The sequence below is a fragment of the Vulpes vulpes genome, chromosome 3 (assembly GCF_048418805.1).
Source record: "Vulpes vulpes isolate BD-2025 chromosome 3, VulVul3, whole genome shotgun sequence".
NCBI lineage: Eukaryota > Metazoa > Chordata > Mammalia > Carnivora > Canidae > Vulpes > Vulpes vulpes.
The window spans coordinates 47,010,530-47,017,770 of record NC_132782.1 but is presented as its reverse complement, the minus strand read 5'-3'; the positions used below and the strand labels follow the sequence as shown (position 1 = coordinate 47,017,770).

The 7,241-nt window shown below is 36.8% G+C and overlaps 1 non-coding gene across 1 annotated transcript; it reads left to right on the top strand.

Annotated features, from left to right (window-relative positions):
• The first annotated feature begins 2,076 nt into the window (after positions 1-2,076).
• LOC112933336 (U6 spliceosomal RNA) lies at positions 2,077-2,183 on the top strand. The gene has a single exon (XR_003237646.1). It is a non-coding gene; the product is annotated as a U6 spliceosomal RNA (small nuclear RNA).
• The last annotated feature ends 5,058 nt before the right edge of the window (positions 2,184-7,241 follow it).

The following is a 7,241-nucleotide window of genomic DNA, read 5'->3' as shown; positions in this document are numbered from 1 at the left end:
ACAGTGGCTTTGAGCAACACAATAGACCAGATGGAATTAATAAATAATACTGAACATTTCATCCAAACAGCAGAATACACATTTTTTTCAAGGCACATGGAACATTTTACAGGGTAGATCACATATTAGGCTACAACACACGTCTCCATAAATTGAAAAATGTTGAAATCATATTAGGCATCTTTTCCAACCACAACATCATGAAACCAGAAATCAATTACAAGTTAAAAAACTGGAAAAAATACAAACACCTGGAGGCTAAACAGCATGCTATTAAACAACCAAATGGTCGAAAAAAAAACCACAAAAAAAACAAAAAAAAACAAAACAAAAAACCCAAAGAGATAAAAAAAAAAAATACGTGGGAACAAATGGAAATGGAAATACAATAGTTCAGAATCTTTGGATACAGCAAAAACAGATTTAAGAGGGAAGTTTACCATAATACAGACCTACCTCAAGAAACAAGAAAAATCTCAAATAAGCAGTCTAACCTTATACCTAAAGGATCTGGAAAAAATAACAAAGCCCATAGCTGTTATAAGACAGGAAATAATAGGGCAGCCTGGGTGGCTCAGCAGTTTAGCCCTGCCTTCAGCCCAGGGCGTGATCCTGGAGACCTGGGTCGAGTCCCACATCAGGCTCCCTGCGTGGAGCCTGCTTCTCCCTCTGCCTGTGTCTCTGCCTCTCTCTCTCTCTCTCCATGTCTCTCCTAAATAAAATATTTTTAAAAAAGGAAATAATAAAAATCAGAACAAATTTTAAAAATGAGACATAAAACAATAGAAAAGATAAATGAAACCAAGAGCTGATTCTTTGGAAAGATAAACAAAATGGATAATCCTTTAGCCAGACTCACCAAGAAAAAGCAAAACCTCAAGTAAATAAAATAAGAAATGACAGAGAGGGGGCAGCTGGGTGGCTCAGTTGGTTAAGCATCTGACTCTTACTTGGGTCGAGATCTCAGGGTCATGAGATGGAGCCTGCATGGGGCTCCATGCTCAACATGGAGTCTGCATGAAATTCTCTCCCTCTCTCTCCCCCTTCACCCCTCCCCGCTCTTGTGCTTTTTCTCTCTAAAATAAATAAGTAAAATCTTCTTTAAAAATAAAAAATAAATGAAAGAGGAGAAGTTACAACTAAAATCACAGAAATACAAAGGATTATGAGACTAGTACAAAAAATTTTATGCCAACAAATTGGACAACCTAGAAGAAATTGATAAATTCTTAGAGACATACAATCTTCTGAGACTGAATCAGGAAGTAATAGAACAGACTGATTACTAGTAATGAAATTGAATCAGTAATAAAAAAAAAAAACAAACCTACCAACAAAAAAATCTGAGACCAGATGTCAAGTAGATTCTACCAAACACTTTAAAGAAGAGTTAATATCTATCCTTCTCAAACTATCGTTCCCCCAAAAAAGAAGAGGAAGGGATGCTTATAAATTCATTCTGTGAAAAAAAAAAATAAATAAATAAATTCATTCTGTGAGCCCACTATTACCCTGATACCAAAACCAGACAGAGACACTACAAAAAAAATTACAGATCAATATCCCCGATGGACTGAGATGCAAAAATCCTCAACAAAATATTAGCAAACTGAATTCAACAATACATTAAGGTCATTCACCATGATCAAGTAGGATTTATTCCAGGGACACAAGGATGATTCAATATGCACAAATCAATTAACATAATACACCACGTTAATGAAATGAAGGATTAAAATCATACAATAATCTTAATAGATGCAGAAAAAACATTTAATAAAATTCAATATTCATGATCCAAAGCTCTCCAAAAGTAGGTAAATGTACCTCAACGTAATAAAGGCTATATATGACAAACCCACAACTAACATCATACCTCATGGTGAAAAGCTGAAAGCTTTTCCTCTAAGATCAGGAACAAGACAAGGACGTCTTCTCTCGCCACTTTTATTTACATTTGAATGAGACAAGATATCTGATAAGGGATTAATATCCAAAATATATAAAGAACTAATAAAATTCAACACACACCAACCCCCCCACACACAAATAATCCAATTAGAAAATGGGCAGAGGATGCTCATTTTGGCAGCATATATACTAAAATTGGAATGATACAGAGGAGATTAGCATGGCCCCTGTGCAGGGATGACACACAAATTCGTGAAGCATTCCATATTTTTTAAAACAGGGATAATAAATATATTAAAAGTAAAAAGAAAATGGGTAGATACCTGAATAGACATTTTCCCAAAGACATACAGATGGCCAACAGATACATGAAAAGATATTCAACATCACTAATCATCAGGGAAATGCAAATCAAAACCATAATGAGATATCACCTTAACACCTGTCAGAGTGGCTAGTATCAAAATGACAAGAAATAACAAGTATTGGCAGGATGTGGAGAAAAAGGAACCCTCATGCACTGTTGGTGGTAATGTAAATTGATGCAGCCACAGTGGAAAATATTATGGAGTTTCCTCAAAAAATTAAAAAGAAATACCATATGACCCAGTATTCTACTTCTGGATATTTACCAAAGAAAACACAAACAGTAATTTGAAAAGATATATGCATCACTATACTTACTGCAGCATGATTTACCATCGCCACGATTTGGAAGCAACCCAAGTGTCCATCAATAGGTGAATGAATAAAGAAATGTTATATATACAACATGGTATATATATCAGCCATTAAAGAAATAAAATCTTGCCATTTGCAACAACATGGATGGACCTAGGGCGTATTATACTAAGTGAAATAAGTTAGACAAAGAAAGACAAATACTATATGATTTCGCTCATATGTAGAATCTAAAAAATAAACAAAAAGCAGAAACAGACACATAAATACAGAGAACAAACTCATTGTTGCCCGAGGGGAGGGCAAAGGGGATTGGCAAAGTAGTTGAAGGGGATTAAGAGGTACAAACTTCCAGTTATAAAATAAAGAAGTCATGGGGGTGAAAAGTACAGCATTATATAGTCAATAGTACTGTAATAAAGTTGTATGGTGACAGATGGTAACTATACTTTTCATAGTGAGCATTTTATAATGTGTATGATTATCAAATTACTATGTCATATACCTGAAAGTAATATAATTGTAATACTGTATATCAATTATATTTCAATTAAAACCAAAGAAGCTGGTCATCCAAATGACTTGTTTAAACAAAATTTTTAAAAAGGAGAAGAGATTAGGATACAGACACATATACATACACAGAAGACCATGTGAAGACACAGCCGGAAGATAGCCATTTGCAAGCTAAGGAGAGCAGCCTCAGAATTAAACAAACCTGTTGAGATCCCTGGGCGGCTCAGTGGTTGAGCATCTGCCTTTTGGCTCAGGGCATAATCCCAGAGTCCTGGGATCGAGTCCTGCATTGGCCTCCCCACCGGGAGCCTGCTTCTCCCTCTGCCTATGTCTCTGCCTCTCTCTCTCTCTCTCTCTCTCTCTCTCTCTCTCTCTGTCTCTCATGAATAAATAAATAAAATCTTTAAAAGAAAAAATAACCAAACCTGTCAACATCTTGATCTTGGGCTTTTAGTCTCCAGGCTTATGAGCAAATAAATTTCCGTTGTTTAAATCACCCTGTCTGTTATATTTTGTTACGGCAGCCCTTGCGAAATAATACATGTGGGAAGTCTTAATTTTGCTCAGGGAAGTCTGTGAAGGTTTAATAAAGAAATTGCTACCTGGGATGCCTGGGTGGTTTGGTCCATTGAACATCTGATTCTTAATTTCAGCTCAGGTTGTGATCTCAGGGTTGTGAGATGGAGACCTTTGTCGGGCTTCACATTCATCATGGCATCTGCTTCAAATCCTCTCTCTCTGTCCCCTCCTTCCCCACCCCACTCATGTGCACATATGCACCCACTTTCTCCCTAAAATAAATAAATAAATAAGGGCTCGCTTCGGCAGCACATATATTAAAATAAATAAATAAAATAAAGAAATTGCTACACATATATTTGTAATAAAAGTCTTGCTTTCCTCCTGTCATGAGGAAATTCTTAGGTTCAAGGCATAGTCTCTGCATCTCTCTAGGCAAGGTCTAATGACTTTAATTGCTTTCCATGTCTATAACTTAAATCTGTCTCTCAATCCTCATTTTTTTCTCTATACCTGACTACTCTCCTGGCCACTAGACATATTCACTTAAATTCATTTAGATGTCTCATAAACTCTAAATGAAAATATCTTCTTGTATTCACTCCTCAAACACACACCTTCTCTTATGCTCTCATTTACTATTCATCTGTTATCAAATGGGGAACTCTGGGACTCCACCTAGACTCTTGTCTGTACCTCCACTTTTAATTTGTTGCTTGTTCTAGCTCATCCCAACTCCTGATGATCCAATCTTCCTTTACTGTCTAGACCTGACTCTGGTATAGGTCCTTACCATTTCCTTTCTTATTATTTGTTGGTCTTTTTGGTTTCTTTCTTCTCCTGTTTTACTCCAGAAAATATGAATCTGACAATGTCATTTCTTTGTTTAAATCCTCTGATGGGATCTCATCACCCACAGCTTAAATGAAAAATCCTTGTCAGACAAGGACTTTCACCACAAGTAAATGATGACTCCACATATAAGTGCATACTTTCCTTGGTCTCATCTCTCTTCTCCATATGCACACAATATGACCATGCCCAACTACTAGCAGTTCCTCAGGTAAGTCATTATTTTGCAACTCCTTTGCATATTCATGCTCTTTTTTCTTCTGGACATTGTTAAAGACTCTGAGCAGATATCATCCCCTTTTATGGAGCCTTTCTCATCAGCACCTTCCTAGGCACCTCTGTTCTTGAGCACAGTTGATGGAAACCATCCAGTACAGGCAGCAAATAAATGTCTATAAACAGCTCTGGTTAACTGTGCTTGAAAGCCACCCAAAGCACTCCTGGAAGAAGATGCTGATTCTACCAGGATGACTGGTTACAGATGAACTGGTAGCTAATACTCTTGCTTTACCACAAAATCAACAGTAGGTCATCCTGCTGATTTGAAATTTTTCACATGGTCTTCGAATACTTTTGGTGCCTCTCCATTCAGTATGATACCTTAAGCACATAACTAATCTACATACATGTATGTGGGCCCAGGTCACTGGGATACCGTCATGAGATGGTCCAGGTCCTGAGGACATCCTATTGATATTGAGCATCATCACTACAATGGGCTGGCCTACCCTACCCTTCCCATCCTCACTCCACTGGAGCAGTCACTGTCATTGATCAAGAAAATGACCTGTTCCTCAGATATCACAACTACCTGCTTTTTGACTACAGCCCCTCATTTGGTGCTCTGGTTCTGGAAGGTGCTACTTCAAACCCTACATGTCATTGCTATTTATTTATATCCACTACTTGTAGACGTACCAGCAAAGATTCTAGAACAGAGCATCTCTGGGACAACACCTTTGAAACAGATTAATCACCGGAGAAGTTTAAGGCCAACAGCAGATCAAAGGCACTGTTTGGTTTTCTTTGAGGGATCATCTGTCTGTCTCTTTCAAGCTCAACAGGAGAGAAGAAAGTCTTTGGAAGCAAGATCTTGTTATTTTATGCCTTACTGGTTTTCTGCATAATCATTTCCTTTTTATTCTTTTATAACAGTCAGCAAAACATTTTTAACCATGGTGACTGTCACAGCAATGCTAACTTGTACATAAAAATATAGAAATTAAAGTCAATTACAAGTCTTGATGTTTCAGCACACATAAACTTAAATCGGGTTAAACAATAAAGAGAAGTAGATGGTTTCTGAATGGTAACTGAAAAATCTGGAAATCCGGCTAGCTTCAAATGATCCTTGATCAGGCTTCTGGGCTATGTCAATAAGAGCTGAGTCTGTGAGGGAGAGCACTGCCATCACTGAACTGAGAACAGATCACAGTGACACCAGCTATAGACTTTGGTGGTGGATAGCTGTAGGATATTCCAAGGCACCTGCCTGACTGGGAGTCAGTCCAGGAAGCAGTAGAGACCAGCCTCTCTATCTTAGACAACCGAGAATGTAGAGGACACTATGTATTTCCCAGGACCTATCTTGTCTCCATTTCCCGGTGATGACCTCCTATAGCTGCACAATTCATGAGTGGATCTAGAGCCTACCTTGGAGAGAATCTGGGAAAAGATGTGAAACTCTGAAAAACAGCATTTACTTGGGTCATTCAGACAAAGACTGAGTTACTTAAAAATATATAGTTTAATTAGCTGGATTGGACTATGCTTACCAGATTGGAATAAAAGTTAATGTTTTCTTCTTATCTATTTGTTTGGGGGCTTATTAAAAAGATCAGATCAATTATGGAGAAATTTTTAAAGGCCATATTCTCACTGCGTATCTGTTCATAAAATGAGTAAATATTTAAGCTTATTGTTAACAGATATGTGTTCATTAATGAGAATTTGTGAAGTTTGAAAATAAAGGAAAAATATAACTCTAAGGTAACCAAAAGCAATTACTATAAATATTTTAATGTATTTCCTTCCAGTGTTTTTTCTATGAATAGGCTTTCTTACATAGTTGAAATCACATCATATATATAGGATTTTAGTTCTTTTTATTTAATAATATATCAAAGAGCTTTTCTTTATCTCTGTATCTATAAGTTAAGTGTATATTATTCCTTTAATATTCCACTGCATAATATCCCAGAGTTCAGTCAACTGATCTTTTCTTTAGGTTTTATTTATTTGTATGTTTCTTTATTAAGAGAGAGACAGAGTACAACTAGGGAGAGGGGGAAGGGCAGAGGGAGAAGGAGAGAGAGAATTTTAAGCAGGTTTCACACCTAGCATGGAGCCTGACACAGGGCTTCTTCTCAGGACCCTGAGATTATGACCTGAGATGAAATCAAGAGTTGAAAGCTTAACCAATTTAGCTACCCAAGCACGCCTCAACTGATCTTTTAATACCTATTATATTCCTTTAAAAAAAGAGGAAAAAGTAAAAATATATCTGTGAGATGTACATTAAAAAGAATAATTTTAATTACTTCTTATCCTATGTGTGATCTTTTCCCTGAATATATCTTGGCTTATTATGAATCAAGTTCAAATATTGGTCCAAAGCACTAATCTCTAAAAGTAAAGTGTCACATGTGTTAACAATGTAGAACTTGTCCTGCCAACCAGTTTTGACACAGATCAAATGGGGAAGCAAGAGTTAGCTGGTAAATGTGGGCAGTGTCTGTTCCCAGCTCACATCACCATGGATT